This window comes from Coptis chinensis, unplaced genomic scaffold (assembly GCF_015680905.1).
Source record: "Coptis chinensis isolate HL-2020 unplaced genomic scaffold, ASM1568090v1 utg2290_pilon_pilon, whole genome shotgun sequence".
Taxonomy (NCBI): Eukaryota; Viridiplantae; Streptophyta; class Magnoliopsida; order Ranunculales; family Ranunculaceae; genus Coptis; species Coptis chinensis.
In genome coordinates this window covers 294,694-308,832 of record NW_028238124.1, presented here as the reverse complement: position 1 = coordinate 308,832, position 14,139 = coordinate 294,694, and positions in this window count along the sequence as shown.

The following is a 14,139-nucleotide window of genomic DNA, read 5'->3' as shown; positions in this document are numbered from 1 at the left end:
TCTCGCCTGCCACGGATCCACGCGTTTGTGCAGTATCCACATCTTCAATTTCAATGGCTGCTTGAGTCATTAATGCCTGGGCGATGGATAATAAGCGCAACCTCCTCCTCCTCCTCCGCCTCATCATATCATTATGCTCATCTCTTTACTCTTTCCATGTAGTCATCTTTTGAGAAGTACGGAAGATGACCGGTGAAACCGTAAGAACTAACTATTACTACTAGATCCTCCCCATAACCTTTGGTTATATGTAATTCTTTCTTCTCTAGACATTTTTCCTATTTTTAGCTTGGTTGTGGGGAAGAAGATGGCTATGTTGTTTGTTTGATATAAAAGATAGAAGAGTAAAACGAAATATGAAAGGTAAGGTCACATATGATAAGGTCACATGTGATACTTTGATTTTGGTCCACTTACCAATTGACAACACATTTTATTAGATTTTTTTGTTCACTCTCCAAGTGACAACACATTGTATCCAAATGTCTATCCATGTACCCTCAATAATTCCAAATGGGCCACCATCCATAATTGCATTGTTTGGAATAGTAAAATGCGCGAGGAGGAGGGCTTAAAAACAGGCGGGATGTTACATTCCGTCTCGGTATCCCCATACACTATTATTCTGTAACCCCGGCCGTCGGAACCAAACCCACCAAAAATGAGTGATATTCCAAACTAAAAATTTGTTGTTTCAACAATGCGAGGAAATGAGTGAAACAAATGTGAAGCGAAATAAACGAATGTTCCATTTTTGGAAACATCTGAACTTATAAGTTTTTAATTTTTTTTGGCCATAACCTCATTTGTTTTATTGACATATTCATATAAAAACCTGCTAATATACTTTGAAAATAATAAAGAAGACAAACAACAATCATGAACAACACCCAAGTCTAACACGTAAACTTCGGTAAAAAACTAACTTATAATTTCTTAAAAAATTGGACATAACCTCCTTTGTTTAATGACATATTCATATCCAAAACTCATCAAAGAAAAACCGCTAATCAAAAATTCATTACAAACAACAATCCCAAACGCCATAAGACAAAGTAATGGCGGTACGGTTATTACAAACTACAAAAATATCTCGAGACCTCCTCCCCTACGAGAAGGCCGGTCGAAGAGCTCTCCCCTACGTCGTTGTCGCCTCTCCGGTTGAGCTTGAGCTTGAGGTACTCCACTTCCAGCATTCTCCAACTCTTGCACACGTCTCTGAAGCTCCAAAGTTCGATTACGTTCTTCATCCTGTTTAACAAAACAAATGCAAGTTCGATAAGTGAGAGAGCTGTAGTTAAGGAGCTCTGACCTTACTTCATCCTGTTTAACAAAACAAATGCAAGTTAGGGGTTATAGTGAATACTAATAATAACAAATCATAAATAAATTCAAATCATACTAACCTCGGCTAACCGCTCGAATCAGACCGACAAATCTGCTACCAACTGCGGCATCTTGGTGGAATAGGTATTCTCATATCTTGCCCCCGAAGTAATCATGCTCCAATGCCAAAGGTCATCATCATCAAATATCTGTGGAGTTCTTTGCGGCATCGAATATCATGAAACACCTCGGGCCGTGGATCGTGGCAACTCCACTCCTCTGGGAAATGAATGTCGGGCCTCAATGCTCCGTAAGTAACCCCTTCAAAATTGGTGCCCCGTATAACGCACCTAGCAAGAGACCTCGACCAACCCTCTTCCAATATAAGTCATAGTAAGCCCGTAAAACCGAAAGTCGATGCGTCCGGCCACTCATTTGGGTTTGCTCTATAGTGTGAAAGAAACAGCCAGAAGAATATCGAGGTTGTCATATCCATAGGTGGTGGGTAAGGTATAACAATCTCTCCGGATACTTGCGCCAACATCCGGTCCCCAAGGTACCATCGCGTTGGACCGACCCTATAAGTATCATTCGCCCGAGAAAGAAACCTTGCTCTATGACACATATATGATAGTCTACGGTACTCTTCGTTCTCTCGGAACATCCGGAATATCCGCGATAAAGGGTCCGAAAGATGAAGGACTCGGCCCGGGGTTGCCACTCAATTCGACTAGCTCCTAAAGCTCAATCTGGCGACGAAAGTGTTATGAATATTATGTGATAGGTCCCCATACCCCTCTCGCCTACGATGAAGCCCCCATGCTTGAATACGTGGAATCAGGTCATGAGTCTCATCCTCTTCCAACCTCTTCAACACGGGATGCATCACACCGAAAATGCTTCATTACCACCAATAATTGTCATCAATAGATAAAATACAATATCAATATATATATAAACATGTCAACATTAATAATTAGATAAATAAATGAAATGAAACAATAACTTAATAAATAAGACTTACCGGTATAATCCAAACAAAGCCGCGACAAATTGCCTTTTAGCGGCTTTTCGTCTCAATCGAGGTCTAGCCGGTAAAGGTATGCTAAGATGGATTGACCCGGTCATAATCCCACATCCTCTCTACGCCCCGAGGCGGTGACCATCCACCCGACACGTAAATAACTATCGGCATATCCAAATAATACCGCACCAACAAAGTAGAAGAGGAAGGCACGCGTACATACTTCGTGGATCGACTCCTCACCAATATGATAGTCTTCGGCTTCTCCTTGAGTCTATTCAAATATCTCGCCGTAAACCAACTCATATTTATAGCTCCTCCCTTAAACCGCTGCTCGGCCGATAATCTCAAAACTCGTCTTGCTCATCATCTTCAACCAAATCAAAACATTCAAAGAAACTCATCGCCGTAGTAAAACCTCTAAAGTTTCATCAAAAGGGCGGCATCTCCATAACCAATTGGGATACCCGTGAGCATTGTGAAATCAAGAGGGGTAATCCCAAGCTCACCCCATGGGAAATGAAATGTGTGGGTAGTTGGCCACCACCGCTCAACTATCCCAAACAACAACGCCGATCATTTTGTCCCAAATTACAATTAAAAACTCCCAAATGGTGTGGCGGATATAATATCGGTAATCTGTGACAAAATTAGGATCGTTTTTTGATTTCATACAACGCCACCACGACATTAACATTTGAAAGTGCACAACGACTTTCCATAAGTGTACTTCCTACATTCAACAAACCGCTAAATACGATAAAATTCAAACTAAAATAAACTAATATAAACTAATACAAATTCAAACTAAAAAATAATGCGACAAATTCAAACTAAAATAAACTAATATAAACTAATACAAATTCAAACTAAAATAATAACGACAAATTCAAACTAAAATAAACTAATATAAACTAATACAAATTCAAACTAAAAATAATAACGACAAATTCAAACTAAAATAAACTAATATAAACTAATACAAATTCAAACTAAAATAATCGACAAATTCAAACAACAACAAACTTGATATAAACTAACATAAATAATAATAATTAACTTAAAAAAAAATCAAAAACTTATTTTGAGATTCCGCCACTTCGATTTGCTTCGTGTCGGGACCGATGTTGACGCTTAATGGTGGGTGGTCCTCGATTTCTAACGGTGGAAAATTAAACCCAAGTTCAATTCGTCCTCCTAAGCCCACATTCTGGCGTTCTACCGACGACGATCCTTTTGCCCTTTTTTGGAAATTTTGACATTTCCAAACCATGGGGAATGCTCTTGATGTGGTGAGGTTGGTGGGGATGGGTTGGGGGATGGAGAAGTCATTATGAATGGAAATTTGTGTTCAAAGGTTGTGAATGGAGGCTACAAAATCGAATTTTTGGCCGAAATGAAGTGAAAATGGAGCTTTGTTCGGCGTCTGTTGGTATTGAGCCATCGACGGGATGTTACATCCCGCCTCGTTATAAAAATATCGACGACGGATGTTACATTCCGCCTCGTATAAAAACTCAGACGGAATCTAACATCCCGTCAGAGATGTTTTTATCACCTTTGCATTACATGCTTCACCTTGTTTATCACCGGGTTGGTGATAGAGGGGGTGAAAAGTGAGGAGGTGGCGGTGATAGAGGGGGTGAAAGTTATGACTTGCATTGCAAATGCTCTTAGAGTCACATCTTACTATATTAGAAAAATATGGGGTAGGAGGAATAGTGTTTTGGTGTTACATTTGTGTCCGTCACAGAGGCAAAATGGTAATTATCGGATTAGTACGTTTTGAAAACCGATTTAAACTGCTTAGTACTAGAATAGCCGTGAAATCATTAGAGTCACATCTTACTATATTAGAAAAATATGGGGTAGGAGGAATAGTGTTTTGGTGTTACATTTGTGTCCGTCACAGGGGCAAAATGGTAATTATCTAATTTTAAAAAACTTAGAAAAACCAAAACTGATGGCATAATAGTAAATATTTAAATGTTTAAGTCTTAAAGATAAAAACGGTGGGTCAAGCATAATAGTGTCCACACATTATTATTTTTTTTTTTTTTGTTATTTTTTGTTTTTTTTATCTCTTATGTGGACCCCACTAGAATAAAATAATTAAAAAATATAAGACGAGAGAGAGATTGTGTTTTTTTCTCTCTCCAAACTGTGGGCCCCACATATTCTAAATATTTTTTGCTCACGTGCATAACACATGTTGTTTGCTAGTTCAATTAATTGCTGCCCCTAAGAACCTAATGATGTGACGGAATATGCAGTACATGTGTACGTGTACCACACAACCAACACGTAACAACAATGTCACACCACCAAATGCACGATATTTTATTATATTAGAAAAATATGGGATATGAGGAATATTGATTTTGTTTCACAAGAGTAAATAGGTAATTTGGCTTAATACTTTATTCTTTTTTGTCAAAAAACAGACTATCAATGTTTGACAAGTGTTATAAAGTTTCTTTTTAACATGAGAAATGACATTTATGTCCCTATGACGGACACTAATATACTGTTTTGTGTACGGTGGTGGAATCGTTATTTTGTGATTTGATGGTGGCAATTTCTTAATTTTTTTTTTTTTTTTTTTTTTTTTTTTTGGGAGTGACAAAACGGTAATTTTCCAAATTTTAGATTTGTTTTTGTGGGCATAAGGGAATTTTGTCCGTGGCAGATGTGTGAATAGCATATGTCAAAGCGGCTATATTGTTAAAACATGTGTAGCACGTGTGCATGATGCTAGTTATACAGTATATATATGTATTATATGCAATCAATGTTGGAAAAAAATATCAAAACACCTAACGGCTAACACAACCCACCGAAATTGCTACGTGGTTCCTATTTTTGGATAAAATATTGTCATGTGGTTAAGAAAAAATAGTAGTTCTAGAGTACTCAGGCTGCACCGGTACACATGAATCTGGGCCCTTGCACAGTACTTCGTGATGCACACGCACCTTTTGTTGTTATGAGTGGCCTAGATTGACTACACCATATACAACATGCACACACTAGCTTTTCTAAAGAAAAAATAAACATTTAAAATTGACCTGACGGAACACACATGGTCTGATGGTCACAATAATTTCTAAATAAATAGGACAACCACCACATTTTGCCATGTTAAGTCTAATAATTGAGAGATGGAAGTAAATCTGATTATATGAAGATCTTTTGAAAGGTTGAGCTTGTGCAAAAAATAAAATAAAAACACTTCATTAGTTCATTAACACATTAGCATATCTTCTTTCAATGCCAGTGGATCAGAGGTGTAAAACCCCTATTTTTTTCTACATTATTATTTTTACAATATTTAATATTTTTGGATTAGATATTTAATGCATGGTTAATAGGCTAGAAAATTTGGTTTGACTTTTTGATAGAAAGAGAAAGGAAGAAAAATTAGTATTTTTGAATTTTGAATATTTTGTATAGATTTTTAATGTATTTGGAAAATTTGTAAATAAAGGCATATAATAAATATACTACTTAAAATATAGAATAATATTCTATAAGTAGGAATAGAAATATTTGAAAAAAAATCAGAAGTTTCTAAAAGGCTAAGGCTAATATATGGCATGTAAAATTATTTAAAAAGGTCTCTGGAAAAAAAAAAAAAAAAAAAAAGTTTTCTAAAGAAAAGAAGAACGGAGAGAGACAGGGCGGATTGTGTAAGTTAGCTTGGGATTGGTTTTCTCACGTAATTTTTCTATATTTTCGTTTTCGCAATACTGGTGAGTGGTTATATTTTTTTCAATTTTCTTCACCGAACCTACGGGTACTGTCATAGTTTTGTTTCCGGCTCAATATAGTTTTGGTTATGCTTACTGTCAATTTTTTTTTCCTGTCGAATTGATAAACTGTTAAAGGTTAGCATATTGTTTTCCTCGTTGTTTTTGCCGAATTGTGAAACTCATGAAATTTAATGGTTGGAGCTTAGAGGTTGTTAATGGCGGCTAAAGCTAAAACAAAGAAATCGTTATGATTATTTTTTTCTTGTTATTTGAATTATTGTGGTTGTGATTTGGAATTGTTGGTTGGTTATTGGTTGTTGAGGTTTGATTGGGTGTTGGAGAGTGTGGTTGAAGCTTGGAACAGGCGTTAATGGAGATCGAGATATCGATTTAGTTTTGATGAAGAATTGTTGAAGTCATGAATTGAGTTTTTTTTTGTTAAGTAAAGTGGTAGGGGTTTTGATGGGGAATATTTTCGGTTAGGTTTGGAGGGGTGGTGAGTGGAGATTGGTGGTGGCTGATCGGTGGAGGAGAGTTGTTGGCGCTGGTGAGGGAGATGATCCTTGGTTGGGTTTGGGTTGGGCCGAACAACTCATTTTGTTAGTTGGGCCGAACCAACTAGTCATTTTGGAGGCCCGGTGGTGGCTGGTGGTGGAGGAGAGCTACTGGCACTACAACAGACAAGCTCATTTGCAACGCTATACCCCGTCGCTAAAAGTTCCAAAAAGCGTTGCAACTGATCAATTGCAACGCCAAACATGGCGTCGCAAAGGTGCTGCAAAAAAGTGGGTCACAAAAGCTAAATTTCGACGCCTATAATGGCGTTGCAAAAACTTTTAACTTTTTGCAACGCCACACTTCGTTGCTAATATTATATGTGCATTGCTACTTCATTTTTCATAATTTAATTGGGTTTTAAACTATTTGCAAAGACTAGCGTCGCTAAAAACTACTTTTGGCAGCACTTTTTGGCGTTGCAAACAAATGGCTTTTTAATTGCACCATTTGGCGTCGCTATAAGTTAACTTTTTAGCTGCATTTTTCAACGTCGCTATAAATTACCCAATTGCTACACTAGATGTGTTGCTAATTGTTTAAACCAGTTTGAAATGTCCTACTTCTTTCAATGGCTGGCACCGCCTGAATTATACAAAATATTTTGATTCATATGAATTTGCAAAATTTTCAAAATTCAATTTATGTAGATAACAATAACCATATTTCAAAGCACAATGATTCGTAACAAAGTATAATTCATTAATTAACATAATCCATTACAAAAAAGTGCCAATACATCATATCACATAATCGTCAAAACTAGATTTTTAGCAAAATTCTCAAATATCCGTAGACTGCCGTTTGAACAAGATCCATCCAGGTAATTTTCTTCGTTAGTCTATTGGCAACTGATTGATCAATCAATCTGGTACAACAAATTAAGAAAAAAATGTATAAGTAAACTTATCTAAAACATTAACGAAGCAAAAATGCACTCACGTAAGCAATGATTGTGAAAATATTTTTTTCAAGTTAAACGTATGGACCTAAGAAGTAAATACCACTACGACTTAGCTTGTAACAATTGTTTAAATTCCCAACCTTTTATAGTTTGAAAAACAATAATCTGCCGATGGCCAAAAGCTTCTAAGAAAAAAGAAAGAAAAAAACAGACACTAACCAATAGAGTTTGAATTAAACAACATGGAATTTCGGGTAAGAGAAAAAAACAATGATAACAAGAAGCTAGTGATTGTAATTTGCCTACTATGTTCATCAAACAATAATATATGCTTTGGATCGAAAAAATTATAAGATGTACAAATTAATAATATTTACTCATACTTGTCAGACTACCATCTTAAAACAAGTAAGCAACCAAAGACTAAAACACAAGTACCTGACATAGAAACACAAATGTCATATGAATCATAAGATAAGCATGTATTACTTTAAGGTCATTACATTACATTTGTATTTGTAGTATACACTAATCTCATCAAAAAAGATATTGTAGATCATGCCTAGTACGTACTTGTGTAAATATTGTATGTCCTTAATATATCCCCTAACCAAACTATGAACTAGTGAACTAGGCATAAAATCTCCACATGGTTCATACCTACTGACCAAAAGATACAAGAAGAAATCTACAAGACAATACAGTAGCAAGGACAGCGAACTATACACTAGATCTTACTGCTCAAAATTCACAACTCATTTCCCTTCTAAAAATAGATAAAAGTCATACCCGTATGGTGTTAGAGACAACTCGATCTTAATCTCATATTGCATTTGTTCGGGCCTGCTACTTGTTCACTAGGCTGCAACAAGTCAGGCATAGAGATTACAATAAGTCTTAGAACCAAAAATGTCAGGCAGCAGAACAGAATGGTCAATGGAGGCAACTTACAAAGTAGCTTAGTTCCAGACCAAGAATATGCAAACCATGTATCAATTCGAATCAACACTTGAAAACTTCTGACCACCTCTTCCGAACATCAAGTAAATTAAAATAACAAAGAAAGAGGTTATTGAAAATAATGAGTGGCCTGACCAAGAAAAACATGAGTCAGTAAAACTAAAACACGTCTAATCTTAGAGATATATGTTTGTATCAACGAAAGCATGGTCTATAAATGACTCAATTGGCATTAAAAGATACTCGCAACAAGTTTGCATGCCTTTCTTGGTAGCAAAGTACGACTTTAAGGTCTACAGTGACTCGATTGATCTTACAGGACTACAAAAATAACACCAACTTAAAAAAGTCTTCTTATTAGCTAAGTATAGTCTTCATATCTTCTGTTGAACTGATTGGTAATGGAAATACTCATAGAACTTACTTAATTGAAAGGCAATCACACTGTCAACAACAAATCCAACAATATAACCCAAGGACTTGAAACCATAATAGCTTACCAAAGTTGTGACTAATAGTGAACATCTGTAAAAGTGTAGTACTCAATCACACATTCCAATAAATTTAATACACAATTCCTACTTGCACAAACCAAAATGATAACATTTTAAATCTCAAAATATGATAACAATCAAATACTAGGTCCAGTGCCTAGAATGTTTCCGCCCAGTCATGAAAACAAGTAAAAGACATCTACGAACGTCATCATTAAGGTGGTACTTGAACCTGTTAAGGAAATGTCTAAAACATCTGGGATTGGAAGACCGCCATTTTGCAAGCAAATTACAGGCATTTTACTTTTCGGAATCTTTCTAACACTCCCTTTATCCTGCACACGATCCAGAATTTGTAAGAGAATGAAAAAGGTGCAATGCCTCCGGAATGAGAGAAACCAGGAAGACTAAAAAGACAATCCTATTAAAGTGCACAAGTATGTTAGATTTTTCACATCTACAAAAATCTCACTGGTATCGGTAAAAAAGCTTACTGATGGGGAAGCATACTCATAATATCCACGTCTGACTTTAAGTTGATGGATATTGACGGGAAACTTTTCGGCAGATCAACTGAAGTGATGCATAGATAATAGAATCAGTACGAAGTCGCATCATAAACTTAGGTTCAAATGTCACTTGAGCACGCTCTTGTAAGACACTAATCATACAATGAAATATATGTAAAATAAGTGTATCATGCATTCATACGGGCAATAGAAAAGTTGCATTTAAAATAGCCTGACAACTGTTCCAAACAAAACAAATAAAACATATTATCCGAGACAATCAAATGCAGATACCACTGGACACATGATACACTTTATAAACCGTATCGAAGAAAACAATAAAAACTTATAAGGAACACACATGAACCAAAAACCCAACAATATGCCAGTTCTAGTTTCCATATAAAAAAAATATAGAAATTTCATGAAACAGGTCAAGCAGAAACCTATAAAACTAAATTAAAACAATTTCAACAGTGAGGTTCAAATATAATGAAAACCAAAAAATAGGAAAAAACATAACTCAATCAAACTATTGTTGAATTTTGACACAACCCAATCTATTTAAACGCCTCAGAATTTGATAAATGAGTGAATGGTTAATAAAACATAGTGTTTAACGTACACACCTCTTATATAACACCATTCAATTCACAAGGTTTCAAGGTGGTTTCCACGTAATGGAAACTTGAAAGAGTGATTAGGTCATGCATATTGAGCTCATTAGAAGCAGAAAATGAGATGGGTAGTATAATTGAAAAACAGAGGATGATGATGAGTTTCAGAATATAAGACCAAGTCTGAAAGTGCCCGAGTAACCGAACGAACCTGAAAAATCGAAGCTTGGGTGGGAGAGAGATCGTTAGCTTACTGTCGATGGATGTGAGAACTGAGGAGTGTTTTGGACTTTTGATTCGTTGCTAATTTGGGGAGGCGATGGTTGAAGTAAGGGTTAGAGAAAACAAAGAAAGTCTTTTTCGGGTTTTTCAGTTTTGGTATTTCAATTTTTTTAGTTCGAGCGAAATTTTAAAATAGGCCCGCCCACTAGAGGCCCATCAACAACGCCACTTGTATCGCAATAGAGGCTATACCAGATAAATGTGTACATTCCTAAAAAATTGTTACAACGAAAGCAGCGTCACAATTGACCCATTAAGCTTTAGTAGCGATAGCCGCGTTCTAAATGACAAAACCCCATAAAATATTGCATTTTCTTTTTTTAGAAAATATAATTACAACCATCTGCAACGCGAGAGGCGTTGCAGTAGATAAATCCCTCTACAAGAAAACTGATAGCACGCCAAATTTTTAGCAGCCCCAAAAGGCATCGCAATACGTGACCTGTAGCAACAATTTTTTGGCGTTGCAAAAGAGTGCGTTGCTGAAGGCCCCTTCTGTTGTAGTGTGGTGAGATGAGGTGAGGAAGATGACCTTAGTTGGGCCTTAGTTAGGCTTGGGCCGAAACTAAGTGGGTTTGTTTTGTTTGGGCCAACATTTTTAGTTTTGTTTGGTTGGGTCGAAACTGATTTTTTCTTTAGTTCTTTGGGCCGAACCCATTTGTGTTTTGGGCCAGTTTAGTTTAAATTATTTGGGCCAGTTTCAATTTAAGTTCTTTGGGCTAGTTTTCATTTTATGTGGGTTGGTCCTTATGTCCCCAATTGGGTCAGGTTGGATAAATTGGTTGGTTTTAGACTTTTGGGCTTGGGCTGAAACTAATTAGTGTTTTCTTTGTGCCAGTTTTTATTTTGTTTGGGTTATGTCCATATAAATTAAAATATATCCAATTGGGTCTTTAAATGTTTAGACTCTTAAACTTTGGTTTTGGACCTTGATTGTGGACTATTAACTGTTTAATTACGTTACTTTTTATGTTGTAAATTGTATTGACAAGTCCAATGATAGAATATTGCGGAAACCTGTATAAATTGGTTTGTCATTATCTAAGAAAGATTTGACGTTGATATTGTGCAATTTCTGACACGTGACGAGATTGAAATTTTAAGAGAAATGATATTCTTAAAATACTATAAAAATATTATGCGGTACGTTTGGAGCAATTGTGACATTATGTGGTATGTTGTAATTGTTGTTCTGTTAAATGATATCATATGTTAGGCTATCTATTAAATGCAATATCTTTGATAAATAAATATAAACGCTCCATCATTATGTCTGTGAGATGCTACTATGAGGTAGAATAATATTTGTGAATATTTCCCACGGGATTGTGGCTTAGTGCAATAATTTATTTGGCACGTGAAAGAATGAAAGTTGTTATGAGATGTATTGAGATATTTTCAAATATGGTGGCTTAGTGCAATAATTTTATTGGCACCTGATAGAGTGTGGAATGATTATGAGATATATATGTATGACACCTGAATAAATTATGTAACGAAAATTCTAGAACCTAGCTACCACAACTCATGTGATTTGGTCCTTGTGATGGGCGTATGTGATATGATTGGCCCTTGTATAGGGTGTATATATAAGATGTTGATTGACCCATGTGTTGGGCAATCATAGCCGAATAGTGTCTTGATTTTCTCGTTCGCAAAATTAGAATGAGACGCGCGATATTTTATGCCGAATAGTGGCAGTACCCACATAATGACGGGCGTGTGGGGGTTACCTGGTATGCGATATCCTGCTTAGGGTAATTACACATGGAGTGGTTCATTACGTGAGGGGAGGCATGTGGATGTACATGTTCGGCGTTGGAGAGGGATTGTGGTAGTCAGGGAAACTAGGTAAAACATAGAGACGACGTAATTCTAGAGACACCTGAAGAAACTCTAACAATAATAGTGATGATATATCAAAGTGTACGTTAAATCTTTAATAAATAATTTATTGTAATTTATATTGCATTCACAATGGTTCTGCAGAAGGGTGGGTTGAGTTGATTATTTATGCAGGTGTGACCCACTCTATGATTAGGCTTACACCAGTATAAGTATAGAGTAAGTTTTAGTTTTATTATTTTATTATTAGATGCAGTTGATTTAGTACAGTTTGAAGCTAAGGCGCTTCAGTGGAGGAACTAAATGCCTTATTATTATTGAATTGGAAGCTAAGACGCCTTAGTGGAGAAACTACTTGCCTTAATCATTGTAATTAAGAATGTTGTATTAGTCGTTGGAAGTTAAGGCGCCTCGGTGGAGGAGCTAATTGTTTTATTGATTGTGCATATATATGTATAAATATATTTTGTATTTTAGGGCTACTTATACCTGCATTGTTTATAATGCTGACCCGATTTGTATGTTTGCTTATCGGGTGTGTTCATAAAATGAACCCAGTTGATAAGTCTTGACATGATTAGTGTTTAAGACGGTTAGTTGCTGCTTGTGGTTTGCGTTAGCGTCGCATTACAGAATATGTTTTGTTTTCCCTTGACGTGCAATAGATTTTCAGTTGAGATAATATTTTTGTATTTTCAGTTGTAATTATAATTAAAAGGTTATTGAAAGGAGATTTGTAACTTAATCATATTTGAGAATTTTTGTAATGAAGAGAACTTTGGTTTATTTAAAAAATTTATTGGTTTCAAATTATGGGAATAATTAAATAGATGATGGGTCTTTGGAAGTTGAGAGTGCATCACACCTCGAAAATCGAAGAGTCGAGAACAAATATTGTTTTCCGATTTTGTCGAAATTCGGGGTGTGACAAGAGGGGTGTGGTTTACTGCTTTCACAAGCATAAGAGTGGATGTGTATCCAAATAGAAGTTCAAGGGATTGGTTAGATGAGTTATTGGGCTGGACTGTGAACATAGAGGAGTACATAAGGAGCTTGGGGATCTATGCACTACTGTTGCTTATGAATATTTGGGAGCACAGAAATAGTATCCTTTTTTAGGCAGGGTAGAAAAATATATAGGAGATCGAGCCATCATCAGCAAGACAGAAGGAAGACAAAAGCCTTATGGACCAGAACTATGAAGGCCTTTGAAGAATCAGCTAGTCTATCATCTCATCTCTCTGACTCAAATAACTTGTTTGTAGAATATAATGAGTCTAGTAGTAGTAATAATGAGATGTCTAACACCAGTACTAATATCTCCTTTGATGCTTCTTTTGATAGATCTAGTGGCAGAGCAACAACTAGAGCAATAGCCAAGTCTAAGGGAGGTGGAATTTTGAAGACAGCAATCAGGAATTTCAGTGCAACTACCTCAGAGGAAGCGAAACTAGTAGCTGCAGAAGTGGCTGCCTTACTAGCTAAGGAAATGGGGTGCGAGAGGGTGACCTTTTTCGGGGACAATCAGAGTGTGATGAACCCTCTTGAGGAGTGTTGTTGGAAATATAGAAGTGTGTTGAACCATATTAAGAGTATTTTGCTATCTGTAGGAACTTTTAAGTTTTGTTGGCTTAGTAGGTGTTCTATAGGGGAGGCTCATAATCTAGCAGCCTGGGCTTCTAAGGCTATAGATCCGATCACTCTTCCACCTTGTAATGTTTTAGGTGATGTCCAGACTATTTAGACTATTTTGCTATAATTAATATATAAACCATTATCGGAAAAAAAAAACACACACACATGCACATTTTGCTCCCGAGAATTTGAGTTGATGTCAACATTTTGGTCCATGAATGTACTTCCATTTCACA